The sequence below is a fragment of the Carassius gibelio genome, chromosome B3 (genome assembly GCF_023724105.1).
Source record: "Carassius gibelio isolate Cgi1373 ecotype wild population from Czech Republic chromosome B3, carGib1.2-hapl.c, whole genome shotgun sequence".
Lineage (NCBI taxonomy): Eukaryota > Metazoa > Chordata > Actinopteri > Cypriniformes > Cyprinidae > Carassius > Carassius gibelio.
In genome coordinates this window covers 30,760,688-30,788,500 of record NC_068398.1, presented here as the reverse complement: position 1 = coordinate 30,788,500, position 27,813 = coordinate 30,760,688, and the positions used below count along the sequence as shown (strand labels likewise).

At 37.3% G+C, this 27,813-nt stretch overlaps 1 long non-coding RNA gene across 3 annotated transcripts; it reads left to right on the top strand.

The window, feature by feature from the left end:
* LOC127953183 (uncharacterized) lies at positions 1-24,622 on the top strand. Of its 3 annotated transcripts, none has more exons than XR_008153107.1 (3): positions 1-608; positions 12,907-13,205; positions 24,493-24,622. It is a non-coding gene; the product is annotated as an uncharacterized LOC127953183 (long non-coding RNA). The 3 variants fall into 3 exon arrangements; XR_008153105.1 differs by lacking the exon at positions 24,493-24,622 and adding an exon at positions 17,596-18,371; XR_008153106.1 differs by lacking the exon at positions 24,493-24,622 and adding an exon at positions 17,596-18,371 and having other exon boundaries at positions 12,896-13,205.
* Positions 24,623-27,813: the final 3,191 nt, after the last annotated feature.

Here is a 27,813-nt window from a genome sequence, read left to right as displayed (position 1 = left end):
ACCATCATTTGTATCGAAGGGGCCCAAATGCATAACAATGTCTAGTGTTCAATAATGACAGCTGCTGTATCCCATTGCTCTTGCAGTCACTTTTCACTCAGCAGGGTATCCACAAACATCTCCAGCCTCGGTTACTCTGCCGTCACCTTCAGACTATTTCTAATTTCTAAACAAGCCTGAACCAGCATGGGAACTGATTGTGGTCACAGCTGGTCTTTTTCAGCAGGGATATAAATGTGAATGCCAAGAAGACGTGTCATGGTTTATTTTGCTGTGATGTTCAGCTGACTGCACAATATCCTTTACTGCTATGACTGATTCAGCTTTTTTTTTTGTCATTCAGTCTTGGCAGGGGCTGGGTTCAGCAGTGCTGTAGTACAATATGTGAGCATCTCTAGGTCAATGATGGTGCAGTCAGCGCTGGAGAAGAATTGGAATGAGGGATTATGAAGGACTGTAAGTGCTTCTCCATCCGTCCGCTCCCTCGGGACACGCACATTAGAAAGACCTGAGAAAATCAAACAGCACTAGTCTCTGGCTCTCATAAGCCAGAATCCCAGAGGTCTTTAAAGAAGGAAGATGTACGGATGAAGAAAACAGTGAGATGGGTAAGTCAATACTGTGAAATCAAAAGAAAGTTTACACAATACAGTCTGGAGGGAAGCGGTACCTGCAGTTTACAGCTCATTCTGAGATCGAGGGGTCACGCATCCTGGGGACTAAGATTGGGCAAAATACGAACTTTGATAAATGATTTTGTCTTGAAGTTCAAAGAGCTGAATTGACCATTCAGGACTTGAATTAAATTACAATGACAGTAAAATTAATTTACTGAATTGCAATTAAGAGAAATTCAAGAATCAAATAATAGAGGAATTGGATGAACATAGAAAAATAGAAGATTAAATCAGACATTTTCACTAATTTTGAAAAAAAAATTCCTCAACTAAAAAATGCAATTCAAGATATGATTCCATAAAGGAGTGTTTTCTGCACACCAAAGCAGCATTTATTTGTTAAAAAAAAAACATATATATATATATTTTTTCTGCTTTAATATTTTATTAAAATGTAATTGATTTCTGTGATGCAAAGCTGAAATTTTAGCATCATTCATTGTCACTAGATCCTTTTAGAAATCATTTTAATATGCTGATTTGTTACTCAAAAAGTATTTTTTCATTATTATTAACTGATTAAAATGTTTTGGCTTTTTTGTGAAAACCCTGATACTTTTGTTGAATATAAAGTGCAAAAAAACAAATATTATAAAAAAATATATATATATATCTGTAACATTGTTATTTAATGACTAATTTTTTATCAAATAATGTGTCCTTCCTGAATAAAAGTGTTAATTTATTGAAAAAAATAAAAAAATATTAAACAAATACAAATTTAACAATAGTATAAAAATGTTTCTGTTTATGGGTAATTTCATGCTAAAAAAAGTATTAAAAACATACAGTCGTTATAGGAATTTCTTTGGATTTCATTAAATCTGAAGTTGTCTTCCTTAATTCGAAATCAAGCTCTGAACGACCACATAGGTCGTTTGTGCAAGCACCTTATTACGACCTTAAATTTATGTTTTAAAGTTAAACGCCCTCTAGAGGGCGTAAAAATAACGACAGTATCGTGTTGTGTCTGTCGTCATGAAATGACGTATAACATCATTGCCAATCAAAACACACGTTTATTTAAATGAAATGTGTGGACTTTTAACACTGATCTCACAGTAATTTGTACATATTTAACTGGGCGGTTTATTCATTCGAATGACCACACCTAACCCCACCCCTAAACCTAACCCTCACAGAAATCATGCAAACTTATGATTTATAGAGCATATACATTTTCCGAGCACATCCGTTTTCTGGGATCGAACCCATGATAGCATACATATCATTGTATAACACAATACTCTACCAAATAAAAGAGTGCAAACCCTTAATATGAAAATGACCTTTTGCCGATAGGGGCACAATTGTAGTATACGCTCTGATGGGTCCTATTTCAGGTATTTGGACAAATGACCTATACGAGCGTATTAGTTGAAGGACAGGTTGAGTTCTCACTGTGATTCTGGTGCACAAAGCTGCTGCAGCTTTTCCTGATCTTCTGACCTTTAGTGATAAGAACATGTCTGAACGTGTCTGTATGTGAATACACGTGTGCAGTATTACACAATGGTGATTTTAAAGTCTGAGTTAATAACTCATACCACCATATGTGCTGAATCTCCTTTGCTCCTAAATGTTTGTGTCAACCTGTAAGCCTGTGATGTAACACTGAGCATACTAGAAAACGTACTGTTAGCCAAGAGTAATATATTCCAACAGGACTTGCGTGCGTATGTGTGTTAAGGTGGTTAAGACGGATCGTGTGGCAGCTTGAGCACAATCACACACACACATACACACACACACATAGCTTCAGGCCAAAGAGAGCGTGGCACACCGGCATCAGATTAAGACCTGAGATTTGTGCCCTTCAAATCCTGCACTGTCAGAATATCAGCAAGGGAGGTCCGAAGAGAGCAGTTACATAACACACTGAACATACAGCTGACACCAGCTCTGTTCAAAACCCCAGTGAGCTGCCTGCCTGTCTACTGTCTACATAGCCTGCTACCCTCTTAGGGGCCATTCACACAGAATGCGTTTTTGCATCCAAAACAGCTAAACAGACCGCAACGGAACTGAGCAGAAAGCACGCTCTGCATAGGAAACACCTCTGTCAGACTGTCCACAGGATAAAATTACCTTAGCCTTGTCAAATCTAGAGTAAAAATGAAGCTAGGGATCATTATCATGTTGTTTACACACCCTGCTAATTATATTAGTCTCTAAATAAATACTGTCTTTTTATATCAAAGCCTGAAAACAGCACATTCTATAGGTGTGTTTCTGAACTGCAGAGACGTTCACATTATCGCAAGAGGTCTGTGATTTACAATGAAAGAAAACAAATGTCACACTACTATTGTTATTTCTGCAGTAAGCTTTTTTTCACCAATTTAAGTGGGACTTATATTGATGTTAAATTTTATTATTACGTATGGTTTTTGAAATATAGTCAAAATGTACTGCAAAATGTACAGACAAGTTATAAACCAAAATATGCTTTGATGGTATTTATGATAAATGTCATGCATTTGTTATTACACATTTGTACTTAATTAGTATGTTTAAATATGTTAACTTAATATTGAATAACCCACCAGAATTCAAATTATAATAAGTCAAAATAAAAAGATTTATTTATTTGTATTTCATCAAATCCCAACAAAATGATAATTAAAACACAATAAAAAAGTGTAGTTTAAGTAAAACCTTTAATTTGACATGATTACAAAGTGCACTTGTACTGTAAATATGTTAAGAAACATAGTTACCTTCTATTTCATTGACTATTATTAACCTCTACCAGAATTTTTTTTATTTTTTTTTTATTTTAATGCACTTTTAATATTTGATATAAACTACAATAAACTAGACCACAGATTCAGCTCTTAATTAAAGGGCTCAGATGCCCCAAATCCTGCTGCAATTTGCATATTAGATTCAGAGAACAGTAACTGATATCCACATCCAAAATCTGAGTGTCTGTCATCGCAGCACATCCGAGATTGCCTTTCTGTCACGTGTGACACATTCCCACCTGTGTCAGTAATCCTGATAAGTCACATTCACTCCGGCCTGTTCTCAATCCAGCCAATCAGCTGTACTCACACTCACTGCCCCATAAATCTGTCCATCCTTTCACCTGGATTTATTTGGTTTTTATTCGCTTAAATCCACATAAAGAGGAGATTTGTATTGACAGAGGTGAACTGCAATGATCTGTAATGCGTTGTGATAATGATACAGCACAACTGCCCTATTTCCATAGTGATGTGACTCTATATCATCAATGACTAATTAAGCTATATTAAAAACATATACTCGAATTACTTTCGGATTTGCTGTATTTTAACATTCTTTGCATTAGGACACAAAATCAAAAATATAATGGATAAAAGCACTTTTAGTCTTTGTGCTTATGTGACAGCTGCACCATTGCAAAGAACAATAGCTAACACTCTTTTCATTTAATAAAATTATGCAGAATATTACTACATGATTGCATTTATCTAAATCTGTAATAGTGATACTGTAAAATAAAGGCATTTTGGATGACTTCCTATCAGCATCATTCTTTGTCTTATGAACAGCATAAAGCTCTGTAGAAACCAAAAGCTAATCATGGAACTTGAAGGTCAAGTAGTGAGGTTAATTCTAACGAGTGTCTTTAATGACACCAGTGTTGTGTTCTCACACAAGTGTAGTTTGATAATGCAATGAGTTAGTGTTCAGTGATGCATCAAGTTTGATTGTGCTGAAAGCATTCTGTTATGCCTGAACAATGTATGTGTTCGACTACTGGTGTCTGAGGACAGAGAAGTTAAGTAAAAGATACTATAAGTGGATGTTACTCCCTGTGTCGATGTGATTCCTATCAAACGTAACATTTGGCGATAAGGATGGCTGATATTGCACTACCACCTCCTGCTCCTCTCCTTGTTCTACCCGGCAAGCCTCCGATTCCCTGGTCTCGCTGGTTACAGTCCTTTGAGACTTTCATTTTGGCAGTGGGGACAAAAGAGCTGTTACAGCATTGCTTGGGAGCTGTGTGTCAGCGCGTGCTGGGAGCGCTTGAGTCGGGCACTACAAGCGATTATGACACAGCCGTGGAACTTCTGAATGCACACTGCACACAGAGCGCTCTCTTGCGACGTTTTCTGTTCCGCCAAAGACAACAGCTTCCCAGTGAGTCCGTGCAACAGTACATAGCCAACTTGCAGGGATTGGCCAGCACATGCAAGTTCAGTGCGTTGCAGGACGAAATGATTCGAGACCAGTTAATTGAACATACCAACGATACATCAGTGCGTGAAACTCTGCTGTTAGAACCGGATGATTTATCACTGTCTCAGGCAATCACGATTGCATTAAGAATAGAGAGTGCAGCTGCATGTGCGTCGGCTCTGACCAAACAGCAAACAATCGCAGACTACTTGGCCCCCTCTCCCATGCCATCATCGACGTTACAAACCAGCCAGAACAACACATTGGCGGCAACAGACTACTCTGCAGTTATGCTACTGAGGCGCCAGCAGCAGTCTCGGCCACGCCCACAAGCACAAGCATCAAGACCCTGTGATAACTGTGGATCTTCGTCTCATCTGTCTAGAGCACAGAACTGCCCAGCCCATGGCCAAATATGCCGCAACTATGGTAAACGCAATAATTTTGCTTAAGTCTGCTGCTCTGCTCCAGCTGTGTCAGAACAAACACCCACTATCATTCACAATGTCTACTCTGAACCAGTCTCATTTAAAGCCTTTTCAGGTCATCAAATGACGTGTGTATCCCACTGCTTTTGGACACTGGTGCCAGTGTGTCTCTCCTGGATATGCACACTTACAGCACTTTTTCGGAGCACTGCCACTTTCGGCACCTTCTGCTTCACTCTGTGGATATGGCGACTCAAAGATTGACTTAGTGGGTTCCCTGCAAGTGACTGTTGGGTATGGCAACAAGATGGTGCCCAGCTTTACCTTCCACGTTGCCCGTTGTGGGGCCAACCTGATGCGTCCGGATTTTTTGTCGGCTCTTGGATTTTCTCATGTTGACAGGAAGGGAGCTGCGATCCTGACAGTCTCCATGCCCTGGCAGGAAAAATGGCCATCCCAGTTTGAAGGTTTGGGCTGCCTTACTACTTTTGCCCATCAACCCCTCCTGAACCTTTCCATTTAACCAGTCATCCGACCACTCCAATGCATTCCCTTGTCTCTCCGTGATGGTGTCTCGGCTGAGCTTAAGCAGCTGCTGGATGTTGGCATTTTGAACGAGTGGATGCATCACCCTGGGTCTCAAACCTGGTGTTAGCTCAGAAGAAATCAGGGGGCCTACGGGTGTGTGTCGAGCTGCGAGCGGTGAATAAGGCAGTGATCCCAGACAGGTTCCTTCTGCCTACCTCAGAAGAGCTCATTGCTCAGTTTCATGGCTCAATACTGTTCTCGAAACTGGATCTCAGACAGGGCTACCTACAAGTGCTTCTCCACCCGGACATCAGAAACCTCACAGCCTTTGTGACACATGCAGGCATGTTTCACTACACACGTATGCTGTTCGGACTCGGCTCTGCCCCAAGCTGTTTCCAAAAATCATGTTGTCTGTGTTGGCTGGTAAACCAGGGGTGGCCATGTACCTGGATGATGTGGTTATCCATGGACCAATCCCAAAGAGTAATTGTGAATACCTCAGCAGAGTCTATGCAGCCCTAGCTAAACACAAACTAACCTTCAATGCGGAAAAAAAATTTTTTTCTCTGCATCGACTATTGAATATGTGGGATTTCGGCTGTCAGAATATGGCGTCATACCACTTCAATCAAATATAGATGCCATATTGGCAATTCCCGAACCCAGCTCAGTTGCACAGGTCGCCTCCTTTTTGGGTATGATGGGCTACTACCTGAAGTTTCTCCCACATTATTCTGTTACCACTGCCCCACTACGGCAACTGCTACGTAAGGATAAGCCATGGGTGTGGTCACAGGCATGCTCTGATGCTGTGCGTGTGCTCAAGGTGCAGCTCACCACAGCCCCAGTGTTGGCTCATTTTGATATCTCCAGCCCCACCTGGGTGACCTGCGATGCATCAGCTACAGCCATAGGAGCAGTGCTGTCAGCAGGGTGTTGAGAAGCTCATCACCTTTGCATCACGGGCCCTCAATCAGATGGAGCAACGGTTCTCAGTGGGGGAACGTGAAGCATTAGCCTGCATCTGGGCCTGCGAGAGGTGGCACTTGTATCTCTGAGGCCGCGCTTTCACCCTAAGGACAGATCACCAGGCCCTGACTGCAATACTTCAAAACACTATCACTAATGACAATGGCCCACAGCTGATCTCAACCGAGTTCACAACATACCTCAAAAACAAAGGTATTAATCACATTCACACGGCATACTATCACCCCCAAGCTAATGGTGGTGTCGAACACTTTCATCAGTAACTGAAACACTCTCAGAGAGCACACTTGTTCAAGGGGTGGAGCTTCTTCCTTTCTTCTTTCTTACTTCTTTCGGGCCTTCCATCAAACATTGCTGCACTACAGGGCCACGCAACACTCTACAACGGGGGTCTCTCCAGCTTTTCTCATGCTTGGCCATGAGCTCCACCTTCCCCTCGACAGGCTCAACCCTCCATTTCAAGTTACTCATCAGTTAGGCCCAGCCACCTTCTTGCTCAGTCACGGCACACGGTGGCACGCAAGCCGCCTCTGCAAAGTGCTGCCCCCGGCACATACAACAGACATCGCACTTCAAGCCCCTGTTTGGCAGGACACCCCAAGCACTTCAGTTGACACCTCAGAAAGCCCCTGCACAGGTTCCAGGCATGCCTATCAACCTGCCAGCTGAGATGTGTGCCTGCCAATCACAGGCTGCCCAGCCTCATCCCTGTGTTTCTCCACAGCCTGTATGCATTTGTTCTCGCCCAGGGCACTTACAGGACTTTGTGTGAATATTTCATGTTTGAAACCCCGTAGGAGGGGGGGAAATGTTGTGTTCACACACAAGTGTAGTTTGATAATGCAATGAGTTAGTGTTCAGTGATGCATCGAGTTCGATTGTGCTGAAAGCATTCTGTCATGTCTGACCAATGTATGTGTTCGACTACTGGTGTCTGAGGACAGAGAAGTTAAGTAAAGGATACGATAAGTTGATGTTACTCCCTGTGTCAGTTTGATCCTTATCAAACGTAACAACCAGACTGTGTGGATCTTTTGTTATCAGCAGTATGTTGATGTGTGAATTGTTGTGGAGCAAAGTGGACCATTGATTAAGCATCAGAAATAGTCTAAAGGGGTGTTTAAAAACAGTGTTTTCAGGTAAAACTGTCTGGTTTAAATTTGTCTGTTTATTCACAGACTGTCTTCAGAACAAAGTTATTGTGTTAATATACCCCTAAAAAACTTCCTAAACCAAAGATGGCCCTATTCCGTGCTGTATTACCGTTAGCATCATTCAGATTATATTTGTTTGTTTGTTTCTTTATGCCAAAAATCATTATATTAAGTAAGTATCGTGTTCCAAGAAGTTATTTTGTAAATTTCCTACTGTAAATATATCAAAACTATATTTTTATTAGTAATATGCATTGCGAAGAACCTCATTTAGACAATGATAAATGTGATTTTCTCAATATACATTTCTTCTTCTTTTTTACCCTCAGATTCCAGATTCCAGATTTTCAAATAGTTGTATTTGAGCCAAATTATTATTCTACCCTGAATGCTTATTTATTCAGCTGTGGTGTTCAAGCTTTCCTCTAGCTTCAAGCTACATTATTTTGAATAAGGGCGGACAAAACTTTGGCTGGGCAAAGTCTTGGAAAATTGCCCTGAATGTGTGTTTGAGAAGTGGATCGTGTGTCTGAGGTCTGCATGTTTGGAGGCCCTAGAGATCTCTGTATGCCAGGATCCACCACCGTGGCTTAAATGGGTCAGTATGGTACTGCCTGCGCTTCTTCTTTATTAATTTAATTTGTGTCTAAACTTGGTTTTGACAGCTGGACCAAGTTGACCAGCCTACTGGGAAAACTCCCGGGACTACTTAAGGCCAGTCTCTTCCTTCTCAACCTTATTTTTTGCCCATCTTAGAGTGTAAAGACATCACTCACTGTCAGGCGAATTAAGGATTCAGGGAACATGCTCCGTTTAAACAAAGTTAGCAGCACGGCAAAGCTCTCCTCCAAAAAAAAAAAAAAAATCGATATTTAAGAAACTCAAGTAGCTTTGAGAGTCAGTCAGCAAGTGCACTTGTCTTTTTGAATACCCTGCAGCTCAGATGATTTTATTATTCCAGATGCAGCGGCATTGTTATTCATCATGTTCACATAAAGACTCGGTTTTATTTCAACCGCTGACCTCATTAAACTCACGTTTGGTAGCTTTGTGCTGATTCACGTTGCTATTTTAATATATTAACATCTAATCCCGATTCTGCTCTGCTACTAGTCTTCTAAAATTATATTTATTACAAAGGATTTAAAAAAAAAGTTCATTTAAATAAAGGTCCCTTAATTCCCTTTGGTTTGGTACTGTCTACGTGCTGCTCGTCTCGAATTGTATTTAGAACAAGGACGTTTTATCACTAATATTGGTGGTTGGAACAATTAGTGATGATGTCCATGTGAGTTTAGCATTTCATGTACCTAGAAACCTGATCCATAAACCCAGCAAATCAAATCAGTTTCCCAGACATGTCTCGTTTCTGCTTGAGAAACACATTAAGGCCCATTCACATCGAAAACAATACTTATAAAAGAAAGGGTTGGAAATTATGAAAGGGAGTGAATTGTCAGTCATACCAGTTATCTTCTAAGCCAATATATTATGATTTAACTGATATAAATCACAAGCTTGACTTCTATTGAAAAACCTAAGTAATATGTATATAGTGGACAAATGCAAAGTAACTGCAGATAATAAAAAACATGTACTTTAAATCAATAATTGGGACACCAAAACTAATGTAACATTTTTTAATTATTACAAACAAACTTCCTGCCAACCACCTACAGTGCCTATATTCTAGTTATGACCATAAGAGCCAGCCAGAACAATCTGCTCTAACATTGAATAGAAAGATATCTTGGCAATGCCCTAGAAACCAGCCAGAACAGCTTAAAAACAGAGCTATGTTATACCAAAAGTCCATCTTAAATGACTTTCCTGGAGTTGTGAAATTTTTGATCTAGTGAGGGTTCATTCTTAGTTGATGATGACAAACAATGGATCAACAGCAAATAATAGTCTGTGGAAATAAATGTAAATTCTGTGTTCTGCGATGTCAAAAAAGCAATCATATGCATTGGCATTCAGTGTGGAATAGACATAGCTGCTTTCACACACATGAGTTATTATTTTAATGCTGCTGGCTGCATTTTAAACAATGGGACATGATCTGAATACATGAGACGATGTATAGTGAATTGATTCTGAATCTGTTCCTCATTGTTAAGTGCCCTCGTTAAAACATTGTTCTGTTCTGTACCCATAGAGTCCAAATACAAGGCATAGCTGTGGATAAATGGCTTGAACCATGATGCCAATGTTTTTATCTTAAGAGCTGTTCACTCCTTGTCTAACCTCACATAACTCTCTCTAAAGTTTCCTGAAGAATTCTGAGAGGAGGAGTCATGTTCTGACATCCAGGCAATCCCTCAGATTTCCCTCGGAGGGCTGACGGCAGACAGAATTCGGGTGGTTTGTTTATTTCGTTTTGACTTGGGGGTTTCGAGATGATTGGAGGAGCAGAAGCAGAGATTAATAAAAGATTATGTGTTCGTGTGCACAGCGGCTGAAGAGAATGCGGGGAAACAGCAGAGCCGTATCAAAGCCCGTGCATTTCAAAAAATCTTTAAACTCCGCTGCTTTTTGAGCATACTGACATCTGCAATAGCAAGTAAACAACTGAGGCAAACTGTTAGGAAAATAAACAACCCATGAAAAATTTAGAAAGTCGTGAGAAAAGGACAAAATCAAAAGAATATGGGTACTTGGTTGTTTCTCCAAATTTATTTGGACTTTAACACCGTGTGAAATGTAATTACATGAGTAATTACAATGTATTTACAAAGCTTAGGTTGGTCTGACACTTTTTTTTTGTGTAAAATGCATAAATTATTAGTAAATTGTTGTTGTTTTAGTTTAACATTAACATTGTGGAAATCATTTTAATTTCATTTCTGATTTATTTTTTTAAAGCAGTATTTTACATGGTTTTAGATTGCTTACTGGTCAATGAGGTAAAAGCTAAAGAAGCTTTGTGGCTGGTTTTATGGATACCATGCATCTTCCATATGAGAAGTCTCAGGAAGTGATATGGACATGATAGATGTTACATGGTCGATTGAAATTTGGTTGGAGAAGCTGTCCTGTGGTCATGTTTCATTCAGATCTGCTGCTGTCTGTGGAGCATGTAAGGGAGGTGTTGTGCAGTCATGTATCCGTGTTTCAGTCAGTGGGTGTTTGCTGATGGGGTGTTGTATTTAATCGTTCCCTGGGGTTGGTCTGCTTTGCATGAACAGTTCATTTTCTGCTTTCTCTATAAAACGCCATTAGGCCTTTAGCTCCTTGGATATGCATTAGGCGTTTATTTATCCCACTAAATGCTTGCAGCTTGTGTCATCATAAACTGAACGAAGTGAATGAGGTGTCAAGCCCAGTCTAACTCACTAGACTCGAAGCTCCATTTATTTGCATTCACAGGCATGTCACTGCTGGAGACCCGACCGATGCAAACTCATGCAATTTTGTCTGTTTGCTAACCTCTGACCTGTTAATTCACATAGCACAAAAATATATGACCAACAAAGGATCCAAATGTCATGGACTGACCCCTTGAAGTCATGCAATTAAGGAAAGAAACCCCTGGTAAAATAGAAAAAGGAAAGAAACATATAAACACATAATGGATATGACCACATTTACCCAGCTGATTGATTACAATGTTTTTTTCTGAAATGTTCAAATGTTTAAATATGCAAAATCTGCATTTTTGTACAGAACAGAAATCTAAACAAAAAGTCAGGTAACTTTTTTTTATTTATTTATTTTTTTTATTATTTTTTTTATTTTTTTTTGTCAAATATTGTAAAAGAGGGGGTTTAGAATTTTGCTTAATATCACTCAAAATAAAATAAAATTAAATTAAATTAAATTAAATTCAGTTCAATTCAATTCAATTCAATTCAATTCAATTCAATTCAATTCAATTATCATGCCATTGATTAAACCTTGCTGCCCAAGCTCAAACAGCAGCACCAACAGAATCATTACTTAGTGGAAATTTCTGGATCAGTGATGGAGAGTAAACTGCATTTATATACTCAAATTACAATCAGTATGTAATTAACTAATTTATGGACTGAATAAATGACTGAATGACTGACTGAATGAAGAAACAAACAAACAAGCAAACATAAATTAGAAAAAATATAAGTGTTTTTTTCACTAATCTGAAACAATGCTTTATACAAAATAAATAAATTAATTAATACAATAGCCCAATGTCTCAAAACTTGATACACGTGAAGAAAGGTAGTTGCAAAAAGGCATGTAGAGGGAAGACACCAGCTGAAATCTATCAAAGCATTCATGTCCCTTATCAGTGGACATTAATATAAGTTGGTTCAGTCCCAACACCTACAGTACCAGGATGATGAAGATGAAACAAGGTTGGACATTTCAGCAAGACAAGAATGTACCAAAATCAGACCTGAGCACTGCATATGAATAGCTTCTCCGAACAGAAGGCATCTTGAAGCTGTCAGCACCAACAAAGGCTTTTGTACAGAGTATTAAATGGATTTCAGTAGTTCAATTCTTTTCCCCTGTGTCATTCCATTTTATTACACAGAACTTAATTTCTGAACTTATTTGTTTTCTTTTCTTTGTATGTGTGGAGTACTTGGGTTACTGCCGACATCTGGTGAAAATTTCATGGCAACAGCACCTTTAGAATATATTTACTGAGAAAAATGGTGATGTGTTCAATAGTTATTTCACCCTATGAATGTATGTGTGTGTGTGCATATATATATATATATATATATATATATATATATATATATATATAATGTACACAATTACAGATGACAGTATTCTCTTCTGAGACTCTGTTATATTTGATAAATTACTGAACGTGTTGTGTTCTCACATCTAAATGTCTACATCTTTGCCTCATTAAAGTACAGAACAAGTCTCCTTACGTAATGCTTTTGCTGCAAGTATAATGATCATTAAAGTTTCACTTCATCCAAAAGTTGCGTCTCACTTTCAGTGTCTCAGCAGGTTCGGCAGTCGATGGCTGTGAACAATGCTCCTGTGGGATCTCCACACCCACAGCCTCCACAGAAGCGAGCATGCGTCCCAGCGGCCTACTCCTCCATCCTCTGCGTCTCCTGGGCTACGAGACTGCTGGAGCCTGGAGCTGCCCACCCTCCTGCACCTTTGACCCTCCAAACAACCACAAACACTGACTCACTGAAGACTCCTCATGCCTTCCGACAAACCGCAAACCTCCACACTTCGTGATTTTTTAACAGCTTCTGATCGAGGAATTAAAGGAGCTGTGGAGCGGAATCAAAGAAGTGAGTATAAAGCCCAAACGGCGCATGCAACATCATAGAAGATGACATCTGAGCACTGTTTAAATTTTAAAGCTATAGGTAAAAATACAAAATTAAAAATAAACTGTAGCTACAGTTGATATGATATTAATAAAGGCCCCTCATATGAATAATTCTTAATAATCTTTATATATATATATATATATATATATATATATATATATATATATATATATATATATATATATATATATATATATATATATATAAATGTTAAGATTATTAAGTATTAAGCATATTAAGATTTTATATATATAATATATAAATTAATATACTTAATACTTAATAAACTTAATATAATTGTATAAAATGTTCAAAAGTAAAATAACTTAGATTTCAGATTATTATATTCAAATCTCTATCTGTGCTTTAAATAAGTGCATTTATTTTGATCTGTTAAACATACTAAAGCATGTGTAAACTACTTGATTATAATCTGACATTGTGTTATTCAATTTGACATTAGTTAATATATTATAAATGTTTTAAATAACAACTGCATCTTCATCATTACAAATGTGTAATTTCAAATACTTCATGATGTTTGTCAGTACATCCTGCTGTACAATTTTCCCTTATTATAAAAACAATAGAATTAATTATGAAATTACATATACAGATGTACTTCAGTCCTAATTAAATGTGTCAGAAAGACATTATAATGTTCAGCTAAAAGCATTTGTCTTGAATTTAAACTCTTATACATTTTTATTTAATTGCAATTAATTAGTAATTTAAGAGTACGAAACATTGCATTCAGTTTGCATTTGAGTATATTTTAATAAAAGTGCATCAAAAAAATTACCATTTAAAAATGAATCGCTTTTACTTTCATTTAATGTGTTAAAAAGTCCTACAGAAAGTCCTACAGTCTTAGTATTAACTGAAAAAATTATTCAAAGTAGACAGAATATTTAATAAATGATAGACTTAAACACTGTCTTTTAAGTCTTTGAAATCGTTCAGAGTTTGTAATTTCAGATTTATTTATTTTTTTACATTTGTAAAATTCAGACAGTAGCGAAATGCAGTTGTCTGTCCTATATGCCAAATATGCCTCCTTTCACACTTGTCAAATACTGACTTTGTGAATATAGCCATTTATTATCACATTTTTGTCACAAGTCTTGCAGAACGACATAATCTGCTCTCTCATTTCATTTATTAATTGTTTCATTTTTAGCCCGTCTTCCCCCACTGAGATTTACTGTCTATTACCCCATTCTTATTCTGGTTTTAGACAGAATTCAAACTCGTTTATTGAGCTTAACACTTAAAAAGAGCACAGCTTTCAGTTTCTTTTAAACCCCTACGCCCTGTTTCATGCCCTGTATGGTCTTCTCCGTCTGAGATTTTTGTAATTTAGATCACATACTCTTACACTAAATCTCTCTGGACCAACTCTATGGCCTGTCAAATATCTCACAGTTAATACACCCAGCGACTCTTGTTCCTCACAGTTTCTGAGCACACTAGTTAGAGCGTCCAGTGGAGCCTGCATGAGGAGCTGTGCAGATGGAGATTGTCCCAGGGCTGGAGGGGGTCTATATGAAAGCTTTAGCCTGTCTTTCACAGCATCACTCCTCTCCGCATGGTCACAAAGCTTGACCTTGTGTCTTGGACAAGGGATTTCATCTTGGTTAGATCTACATTGTAAAGGGATAAATCCATAAATAGCTTCTCTTGTGAATACAATTTATCCTGTTAAAATACTCTTTTTATGGAAATAATGTACCATTTTGGGTACCAATTCGCATGTTTAACTAACATGCATATTACTAGCATATTACCTGTTTATAAAGCACATATTAATGTCTAGTACTTATAAAGCAACTGTTTATTTCTTATTCTGCATGACCATACTTTAGATGCCTTAATCTGAATACATACCTAAACTCAACAACTATCTTATGGCTATTAATAAGCAGCAATTTGGAGTTTATTAAGGCAAAAGATGGAGTTAATAGTTAACTAATAGTGAAAATTGATCCCCAAACTGAAGTGTGACCAAAATGATATACTTAACTGTAAGCTGAATTTTGCACTTTCAATTACAGACACTTAAATGCATTTTAACTGTAATTATATAAAAATGTATAATTTATGTTAAATGCTAGCGCTTTGTAGTTAGTATACATTAGGTAACATTAGTTAATACAATAGCTAACATTTTTAAACAGAGAGCTTATAATTGAACACACACACAATGAATTTACTGACAATTAAGCATTTAGTAAACTAAAATATACTTAAATGTAATTTAATGTTCATGAAAGATTTGTATGTCATGTATTTAAATATGTTTGTAATTACACATTTGTATTGATAAAGCTGCATAAGTCCAAATACATTAACTTTAAATTCAAATTGTTACCAATTGTTACCATTTTAGTACTGCATGTTAGTCAACATCCAGTTTAAAGCATGACAAAACATATTATTTAAACATGATTTAAAATGTAATTGATAGTAAATTTCTGATTTCTGACACTACAAGTGAGTTAGTCAAAATAGTCATGAAAAGTGTGTTCTTCCTAAGTACACTTAGTACAAATATTGTGTTGGAGTCCCTTCCAACAGGTTTAAATGCATCTTAGGTCAGAAAGAATTGTAGTTTTCTGAGAATATACATTTAATATTAGAGTCATGTGCCAATGATTTCAAAAATATTAATTTTGAGCTAGTTCGGAGTAAACCCCGCCCTCCATAATCCTACTCTGCTTTGATTGGTCAGCTGGCCAAGCCTGTTGTGAATGGCAAAGAGAGGAGTCCTTGAGCAAGTTAGCGAGTGTAACCCTTGACAAAGCACATTTACATAAATCAATAATCTAGTGCTCCAATCCATTCTTAAAATAATGGCATAAAATAAAAATAAAAACACGTATGCAAGTGAATTTTGCCCACAGCTTAAGTTTAGCTGCTAAACTATAAACAAGGGATGTGCATCTCATGACCGATGCCAATATGATACACATCTTGATGCATAGCCAACAATATGATACATTCATGAATTTACACTTACATATAATAAACTGTAATAAGCTGTAATAAAATGGCTGCTTTGATTATTTTTTGGGGTTCTCTCCTACTTTTTGCCTATTATATATAATAATATAATTATTACGGAGTCTCTATAAGCCTATTACAATAGTCCCGTTACAGATACTGCATTCATATAAAAAATAAATAAAAAAATAAAAAAATAAACTATAAAAGACACATTTAATGTCCAACAAATATTATTTTTAGCTAAATGCATATTTTACTCAGAATTATTGCGCTACTATTCTAATGCGCTCCATCTGTTTAGCACACATGCATACAGTAGCGCTCACTCACATTTAGATAATATATTTTCATGAGTTTCTGACATTTACAGATAAAAATATATACCTGTGACATGTTCTTAGGAAAACACAACGTCTCAAATGCATTAAACAGCACAAATATATTTGCTGTTTGTCATGGTGGATCGATCTGATCCATGATCGACATTAAGGGTCGCTTAAGAATAATCATCTACAAATTTGTGAGATTGTGTGAATTAATTGTTTATGGAACCACTTTAGACCCGATTGATTTGTTAGGTTAATTTAAGTCAGGTTATTAAATTGAATCCCAGTTTTTCATTGGGTCTCCATGGTGTTCGTCATATTCATGCAGAAGTGGGGATGAGAGAAGGCACTTAAGAAACAGTTCAGAGAGGAAAAACCAGTCACAGATTATTGGTCACTTTCTAAATAATCAAAGTAGTAATTATATATAAATAATCGACACATTCGTAGGAAATAGTGGGTTCACAGCGAATGATCAGAACTATTTCAGTAAGACATGATATTGTGCTTTACCTGGAAACCTGAAGCTGCACTAGGTCTAAACATTAGCACAAAAACATGCATATTTTGAGCACTCAATTGAAAATGTACACATTACGTATCGGGTGTGGTTCGAAGACGCTTGTTACTCCAAATAAAGAAGACTAGAAGCAGACGAAGATGAAAGTCAAGTTTAGAGAAGCAGTCCTTAGTAAAATGACGTACACACAACAAAAAGTTCAAAGTGTATTTCTGTGGTATCCTTGAACACCGTGTATTTCGTGGACAGGTGGGGATTATGCAAATGTGTTATCCAGTGACGTAACAGGCACAAGATTAGAAATAAATTGCAAAAGAGATATTTTTCAAAAACCCATATGACCTGTTCTTTAAGCACGCAACACAATTAAGCACACTTCTTTTTCAGAAAGATTATTCTGCATATTAAGTATAGCCCAAAGTCAAATACTAATTAGCATGACTACCATGCTTTTCTGATAAAAAAGTCATTGAAATTCATGCACTTCTTTCAACAGCTGCATCAGATATCATATTTACTTCGGCCCAACTGCACACACAAGATCAAAGGCGGCGAAGGATGCATTACGCTCCCTTCAAAAATCAGCTACACAAAGGCATCTCGGTAGGCAGGAAGTTATGTGAAACATTGAATTCGGATGAGTCTTGATGTTTTCCTACTGCCGTATACAGCCGGAGAAGGCAGCGTTATCCATCTTTCAGACACAGCCTTTGGGTCCAGCATGCATGTATTATGGGAAAGTAATCTTGCACTGGATCTTGTTTTCTTTCATGCGGCTTTTAATAATGTATGTCAAGCAAGTGCATGTTGTCAAGCAAGCGAAATTCAGCCTGCTTAAAAAATGTTTACACAACAGCGAATTACACCCTATGCCTATTTCTAGGGCAGAAATTACTTGCCTAACATTGCCAAAAGACTACCTGCCAAAAAAAAAAAGAAATAAATGGCATGCTTCTAGTGTTCACCCTGGTAGAGGGTCTGAAGGAGGAATATTTCTATCATTGTCCTCTGAAAGGTCTCTGATTAAAATGTAAAAACACACTTCATCTTGCGAAGGATCATTGCTATTAGTCTATTAAATGGCAATACACTAATTAAAGGGACTCAGAGGATAATTACCAAAACCTGCCTCTAAACCACATTCACACACACAAAAAATGCAAGGACAGACCTGGCAAATGGTAAATGTCTCTTCACTGGCATATTGTAAAGGCCAAGTTCATTCGGCGTGCAAGGAGAAAACATGCAAATAAGCTGGAAACAATTAAGTGTAAATGTAATTAAATCCCTGGTAATGGTTTTATACGATCTGGCTGGCTCATGTATTTATTGTTCTAGCATCTAAGCACCTTCATAACACTAAAATTAAATATCACAAAAACAGCTCAGGGCTATACAAACTAAATGAAATATATATATATATATATATATATATATATATATATATATATATATATATATATATATATATATATATATATATATATATATATATATATATACATATATTAAAATAAATGCACCAAGATCAAGCTGAAATATTTTATATGAATTTGATACACTCACATATTGAGGATAATGGCCATATACTGGACACAGTATCCACAGTATTACATTTATTAAGAAAAAAATGAGGTCAAACAGGGAGACGCAGTCTATCCAGTCCGACATCTGCAGCCACACACACACACACACACACACACACACATCTGTGGTGTCCTCAGTCGTGGGACAGGCATGCAGGTATCATTAAACACCATTCATAGAGCAACATCTGGCCTTGCTATTTAGAAATTAATCCCTGTGTTAAATACATCTGTGCTTTAACCAGATACATGCATGAGAGGAAGACAAACATGGCGTCCACTTTGTTTTATTCCCTCACAGTGACTTATTATTCCAGCGGCATGCCTGCATTGTGATTAAATCCTGTCACACACATGCCACCTCTCTTAGCCCCTTGAGGATCACATGGAAAATCATGGCTATTTATATTACTGTATATCCAATCTGGGAGCAAAAATACAAGGAAAAAATCCCATTCTTAGTTTTTATGCATTAAATGAAGGGGTCAAGAGAGGTGGCATGTGTGAGAGGACTAAATCATGTCACACACATGCCACCTCTTTTGACCCTCTGAGGATCACATGGAAAATCATGGCTGTTTATATCACAGTTCATCCAATTTGGGGGTAAAAACACAAGGAAAGAATTCCATTCTTCATTTGTGGGCAATGTGGCCATACAGGTGCATCTCCAAAAATTAGAAACTAGTATCTCAAAATATTAGACAATTTCCCTAAGATCAGTAAAAAAAATAAAAATAAAAAAAATAAATAAATAAAAATCTAATTCTAGAAATCTAACTTTAAAACAGTACTTGGTGGGAGCTCCTTTAGCACAAATTCCAGCATCATTGGAAGCTATCAGCTTTTGTGTTTTTATATTTTTTTATATATTATTTTTTTTATTCTGGAAGTGAACTAATCCTTTAATGTTTGTAATGGATTGTAAGGCATACTTAAGATATAGGGTATTAAAGGCTGTGCTGTATTCTGAATAAAACCACAGATTAAGTCATTATTAGACAGCAAGTGTAGTGTTTATTATGCTAACTAAGCATGCCTTGTGGAAAAAAAGTACACTTTAGCATATGTTTAAAAACTTATTTTATATATGTTATATACTTATATTTTTTTATTTAATAAATACAAACTTTATTACAGAAATAATATTCTTTAAAATAACATACTGTATTTATGTAATGTGTGGGGGCCTGTGAGTGAAGCTTTATTGCTTATGAGTGGTAAGGCCCATGACATGCACACTACAAACAATATAATGCAAATATTAAATAACAATAAGTTATACAAATTACTTCCAGAGCAATGCTACAATTTATAAATACTGATTGTTATCTATAATGATTGTGAAACTGAGCGTTTCTCTGGGGCTCACTTAAAATTACATTACAATTTGTACTTCAGTTTAAAACAGCATGAGAGTGAACAATAATGATTGATTGTTTGTTTGTGTTTTCTTCTTCTTTTTTTTTCAGGTGAACTGATCATTGAATTATTAGTTTGCATATTAAAAACTTTCACTACAGAAAATTCTGGTTGTTAGTCACACCACCTACATGCCTGATGAAATCTGAAGTTTATTTCTTCCCAGCATTCTCTCTTGGGTTTCCTCCAACACTCAGCTCAGATTCATTCCTTTTCTTTGGTGTTTTCACTTTCCGGTAACCCTCCTCTCTCGGTTATCTTATTCTCGAACTTTGTAGGTGCTGCGAGCTGTGATTTGTTAGATCCTAACTCTTTTTTTTTTTAAATAAAGTGTAGAACTATAACTGAGTGCCTCTGCCTTCTAGCCAGACTCTTCCAGTCCCTGGTAATGAATAACTGTTGGCATTCTCATTGTGAGATATTGCAATATTGCGGTGAAGCTACATGATTTTCATTCAGTGAGCATGGCATGAGCATGATTAAGTTCTGTGAAAATTTTGGCTCTTACGAAACAGTTAGGAATCACACCTACTAGAGGCTAGTTCAGGACAGCTTATTTGATGAAGTTACAGGGTCACGATCAATAAAACCCACTGTAAAAGGGAAAGAAAAGGTAATTATTCTTATGTACTGAAGGAAAAAGCTTTCTTTACCAGTAAAAGAGTCTACAACAGAGGTAAATTCTTCATTCTGATGCTTAGGTAGCATAGGCTACAAGCTTTGGTATGTAAGACTAGTAGATTGAAAGGACATACTCCAGATCTCTAAGCTATGAACTGTCATCTCTCAAGTTTTCATCTCTCAAGTCAGAGATGAGCCTTCAATAAAATCAGGTTCGCTTCAAGCGGGACTTCAACCAGGAAAAAGTGCCAGAAATGACAGTTCATCATGTGGAAATCCTACGCACAGGATTCTATAATGAAAGTGCATGCTACTTGACCAACTGCATGTGACATCCATAACACACACTGGAAAACTCTTATAGTGTCTTCATATACAATATGACAGCAAGAACTGTGATCATCTATAAACACATGTTGGTTTGACATGTTGGTATAAACACAGGGTCTGGAATGTCATGTCAGTGCTAGCCGAGAGCCTGTGGGTCCACTGAGCTGAATTCTCACTGCGACTGACCAGTGTATTCGTAATGACTTGACTGAAGTCCAACATCCAAAGTACTGTCCAAATGACACTTTACAACCCAGACATCAAGGAATCAACCCACACATCTACACCCATAATTTCTGGAGCTCATCCAGTGTGACCATCAGGTTCTTGGTCTGCTGCTCTTATAAAAGGTTTTTTTCTTTCCTGATTGCTCTGTCTGGCCTCTATCTAAGAAGAGTCCTGCTTGGTCAAAGCATTTTCAAATAATTCATAATTTCCTCACCCTCAAGGTTTTCCAATTCTGAATGAATTTCTTACTTCTGCTGAACACACACACGCGCGTATATATATATATATATATATATATATATATATAGAGAGAGAGAGAGAGAGAGAGAGAGAGAGAGAGAGAGAGAGAGAGAGAGAGAGAGAGAGAGAGAGAGAGAGAGAGAGAGAGAGAGAAGAATCTTGGTAACCAATTGACTGCCATTATTTATTTATTTATTTTTATTATTATTATTTTATTTTATTTTTTTCATATTTTGGAAATAAGTGACTGCCAGCAACTTCCCCAGATCTTTTCCAAATTCTGTCTCTGAGATCTACAGGCAATTAGAGTTTGACCTCATGTCTTAGTTTTTGCTGTGATATGCATTTTCAGCTGCAGGGCCGGCGCGTGACTATAGACGAACTAGGCTGCTATTTTGGTCATCCACCCACCATGTGAGACACATTGCAAGTGGAAACATGCTGGTTATATAGTGATTTAGTGTAGTAACTAATAATAAAACACAGGAGAGAAGAAAAGAAAAAGGGGAGTACCCATAATAACTCATCCTGTAACCTTGATATTCCAGCACGCAAACAAGCTGACAGCCCGTTTCTCACAGTCTAAATGTGTGTGTTTTACCTCAAAGAAGAAGCTACATGTCAATTTAGCAGAAGCCAAACCTTATCCTAGTGATTTCAGCTCCAAAGCTGCAAGCTTTCTCATATCATTATTGCAGATTCCAGTTCTTCTCATTTCCATTTCCTGCACTCTAGCTTGATCCCAACCGGAAATTATTACCTCACTGTCTTACAATTATGGAACTGCAGAACAAAGCTATTAAGTAATATGGACTTCCATTGATTTATTTAATCAGTCTCAGACTGAAAAATGAAGAAAATGTATGATAGAGGGATGAGCAGAGAGAAATGCAAATAAACAGTTAGGCCTCTTAGATTTTCCAAATGCCGCAAAACTAAAGAGGATAGAGCATTTGTTGTGCAGGATCTATAGCCTAATTACCGAACAGACTGCCTTGGGATATTAGAATTGCTGAATCAGGTTCTTTTTTAACTCTCATCTAGACTTATAGAATTACATTTACTACTATTCTAAACTATATTTTAGGAAACATTCCTTCTTTCATTCTGCTCTTCCCCAAATGGGAGTCTATGCCAGCCCTATGAACCGTACACAATAAAAAGTGATGAAATTTGGTACACTGATCAGGGTTGTGCTGAATACTAATCTGACCAAATTTTGTGTCTCTGGGACCAAAACTATAGAACCATCAGAATTTCAAAAATGCGCTTTTCTTTTATTCATAACTTTTCAATCCTTTGCATCCCCCCCCCCCCCCCAAAAAGGCATTTTGTTTACCTTATTACTTTTCTTCTGTTGTTCACAATCTATGTCCTACATTAATACTCCACCTATTTCAGTATGCACCATTTTTAAATCAGTCTGTTTTATTACTCTTCCCAATTTCTATAGCTTTGACAGATCTTGACTCAAATGACTCCTTGTCCTTTGTCCTAATAATATTTTTAAAACTCTTTCACCAGTACAAATTTAGCTACAGTTCACAATCAGGATCTTATGAATGTTCCTGAAAAGTCTGAATCACCACCTAGTGTTCAGGAGATATAAAATAACTTTTACAATGTAACTTTTTGTTGTTCAAGTTTATTTCTCTGTTGTTACTTCTGCCGATATCTCACAACAATTTGCTCTTCCACTACTTTGAAATATAATTTTTTCAGATACTACTCCTTCACAATTTATCTAATGTGGTCCAAAATGAGCTCAGACTATCTTCTGTACTATGTCTATATTATGTTAGCTTTGTATGCTATTTGATTTGCATGCCAACCACTGGCAATTCTTTCTAATGTAGCTCTTCAGCTTTTAAGTTAACCACGAGCTACATTAGCGGTTAAGTTAGCTTAGCATGCTCATTGTTTAGCCTGCCATGTAAGCCTACTGCTTTTGCATGTTCCTTCTCACAAAAAAAGTTCTCCTCAAAATTTGTGCAAATGTGTCCTCTACAGCTATGAAACATATACGGTTGTGGCTGGCCCATTGTATAGCCTCTGAATATTTCCTGTGTCATTTAATGAGCTTTCTGGGTTATCTGTTCCTTCAGTGCTTGGTCCCATAATGCTGCTTGAAGCTGCATTTTATTTTCCATCAAGATTTTAGGGGGGTTAAAATCCCTGTGATATTAATGCAGTCGTAGTTTTGAAACAGAATGTCCAGTGAGGTTATTAAAGTTATGAGCATGTTTGACTTGCATAATTGTGCAAAATCAAACAGAGCCACTTGAGTGGTCTCTGAACGCCAATGGGAGTATAATAGAGCATGACAGCTTGATTACAGCGCAGGCAATGGGACGTGCTATTATGAATAATGTATCTTAATTGCTCTTACTCTTCCTTGTGCTTCCTCCCAGGTGATAACACACACCAAAGCATGCAGTCTTATTTATAGAGTCATTATAGCAGGCATGCCAAAGTTACATTTGCATGCATCAGTATTCATGGAGCTCTATAAATATGACGCCTTTTGTCAGATAGCAGCTCTGCGTCCAATTTAAGGTGTGCATGCTGGCGTGAAGCAGCGATTTTATGTCCTGCAGTTTTCAAGGGAGCAGTTATGTGCTGCTTTATCAATTAGACTAACGGCTGACCAGAAGAGAGTGTGCGTGGATGTATAGGAACATCAACTGTGTGTGTGAGAAGTATCAGGCGGTGTTCAGTATCAGTTGTGCTCTGCTGCTGTGGAGATGCTGCCCTGTCCTCAGCTGTCTTTTCTGTCAGCTTGGATTTGCATAAGTGAAACGCTATATCACTCCGAGTGCTATGCTGACAGCTGTGTCAGGAGATAATATTTATTTTACTGCACTGCCACCCTTTCAGCTGCTTTTGTATCTCCACACCCTCATCTTCCCACCCTGGTGGCTTTCTAGTAATCTGTCTTTCTGTTTTTCAGTCTCTCTATCTTTCAGTTACCCAGGACACTCCAGTGACCCACAGATTCAACAATAAAAGAAACATTTTGAACCACAGAACACCTCGAACCTGGGAGAAACTATCCACTAGCTCGAAACAGTTGCCTAAAGTTTCAAGTAGAGTAAAGTAGAGTATATTTTGAAATAGCCTCACTTTTACTTTTGCTAGACAGTGGTTTTGATTTATTTCATAAAATTCATGGTTAAACCTCTTGTAGGAGAGGCATACTTTTAAAAAGAGTATGCTTTACACAAAACAATATACTTATATACTACACTTAAGTGAAAACTGAATACATTTATTCATTTATTTATCTATAAATCTGTTCTTTTATTTTTTTTTTTAATAATTTTTTTACCTGTTCATTGCAATCAAATCAAAATGTATTATAGTTTAAATATATTTAATGTAATTAGCTTAACTTTACCTTTTGACTCAATTAAGTAGGATTTAAGGTTATCTTTATATGTAATTCCATAATTTCTTTTGTTAAACATAATGACATTATGAAATTTTTCCATGATGTTTTATGAGATATAATACACTTTAATGTCATTTTCAACTTATTTTAATATATTTTTAATTACACATTTGTAATGATGTAGTGCCAGTATATTTAAAATGTATTAACTTTAAATGTGTTTGACAGCATAGAAAAATTATTGTAAAACTTTTAATATTTGAAGTACACTACAAGTGCAGATTTAATACAGATGTGCATTTCTTTTTCCACAAGAGGCTGAACATCGCAGGAACAGGCAGATTATTTACCATCTGATTATTTCTGTACGCCTTCCTAGCATTAGCTTTTACCAAGCTTCTGACACATTTCAGCACTGATTGTTTTGTGATCCTGTCAAACTATGTAATCTGGAGAGCGGGTGGCAAAATGCTCATGAAAACAAAATTATAACAAAAGCCTTGGTAAAATCATAAGGGAACCACAAGAGGAAATGAAATATTGTCTGCCTTTAATAATATGTGTGAGGCAGTTGACAAGTACAATACTTTATGCTCCCTCAGGGAAATTGTGCAGAGCCTGAAAAAACTGAATCATGAATTCATCACACAGAGAGGGTGCAAAATTAAAAATAGAAATAAAAACATTCTATTTAGCATTCTCTTGTAGATGTATGGTTAAGAAGCTGATCTCATCTCAACTATACAGACCGCTTTGGTCTTACACAGAATATTTTATGATTTTTCAGTCGTGATGTAAATCATTTTGATGTAGAGACATCCGACAGAACCTTCACTATTTCTAGGTCATTAATCATATAAGAAAAGTCTGTATTAGATTAGAAAAATGCAATTAACATCCATTCTTGCTAGAGATTTTTGCACCCCACTGTATACAGTATGTGTAATGTATTTATTCATGCTATGTTATGGAGACAATGAGTGCAATGTCAGTGGAGTTAAAGCTGAAAAGCAATTAGAGCAGATTAGTGTGCTGCCACTCTCAAGAAGTGAAGCTAATTAATGGACGTGTTCTTTGTCCTTACTGCTAAATTCTCCCTGATGCATTCCCCACTGCAGTGCAAAAGGACAATCCCAAGGGAAAACCCCCTTTCAAACTTGTGAGGCTGCTATTTTACTGAACAGTGAGTTAATGATAATTATAATAAATTGAAATACAATGGGACACTATTGCGTGACAACTGATATTTTGGTAACTCTATAATTGCACAATTTGCTGGGATTGACAAATTGAGACATTTATATACTGTATGGCTTATGTTTACTATGAAATGTAGGCATGTACTGTATCTATTCTATTAATTTCTATCACCACAGAACAGGAATTTACGTTCATGTCATGCAATTAGTTTCCAGACTGTTTAACTTTTTTTAAGTTGAATAAGTTCAGATTTTTCCTCAGGGTGTCATTTGAAATCTACAAAAATTGCATCTGCTTTACTAGTCTGGTTGCTATATATTTCTGTGTGATGTGTCATTATATTAGAGGCACTGTTACCTGGCGTGTTTCAATATTTCAGAAGAGGATATAGGCATGAATTAATAGAGTAATTTTGCTGTCAACAACAAAGTACTTTGTTGGATGAATCCATTTGCGGTTATGAGTGCTGTCATAAAAATTTATAATTTTGAGTCCCAGGACAAAAGTAGCTCTGAATAGATTCTTGAATTGTCAGTTATAATGGCTGCACCCAAAGCCCCAATGTAACTCACTGACTTACAGGCAACAACCACAACAACAGAAAGATTGAAACGGCTGTTTACAGTTAACTAAGCAAATATTGTAATCATTGTAATCTGTAATCATTATTTTTCAATAGGAATGAGATGACAAAACAATAAAACCTATTACAAACAAGGATTATTACTTATTATGATTATGATGACTTACTGTCTTTTTACACATTGTGTTGAATATCACGCTGCTCAAACATAAAATCATGTCTGCCTTTTTGATCGGAGAAATGACAAACAACAAGTGGTACTCTACACTACTCAAACTCGCGTTTGAATCATCAGTGGCAAATCCTTAACATATGAAAACCTACTTATATAATATGAGTCAGAAGCACCAGATTGTCCTTTCAAAGAGTGAGGAATTGCCAGTGGCTTGAGTTAGGAACAGCTGGGGGTTTGAGTGAGGAACAGCCATTGGCCTGAGTGAGGAACAGTCGGTGGCTTGAGTGAGGAACCCTGCGGCTTGAGTGAAGAACAGCCAGTGGCTTGAGTGAGGAACAGCCGGGGACTTGACTGAGGGACTGCCAGTGGTTTGAGTGAGGAAAAGCCAGGGGCTTGAGTGAAGAACAGCCGGGGGCTTGAATGAGGGACGCCCAGTGGTTTGAGTGAGGAACAGCCAGGGGCTTCAATGAGGGACGGCCAGTGGCTTGAGTGAGGAACAGCCAGGCGCTTGAGTGAGGAACGACCCGCAGCTTGAGTGAGGAACAGCCGGGGACTTGAGTGAGGGACTGCCAGTGGTTTGAGTGAGGAAAAGCCAGGGGCTTGAGTGAGGAAAAGCCAGGGGCTTGAGTGAAGAACAGCCGGGGGCTTGAATGAGGGACGCCTAGTGGTTTGAGTGAGGAACAGCCAGGGGCTTGAATGAGGGATGGCCAGTGGCTTGAGTGAGGGACGACCAGTGCTTTGAGTGAGGAACAGCCAGTGGCTTGAGTGAGGAACAGCCGGGGGCTTGAGTGAGGGACAGCCAGTTGTTTGAGTGAGGAACAGCCGGGGGCTTGAGTGAGGGACAGCCAGTGGTTTCAATGAAGAACAGCCAGTGGCTTGAGTGAGGAAAAGCCAGGGGCTCGAGTGAGGAACAGCCAGGGGCTTGAATGAGGGATGGC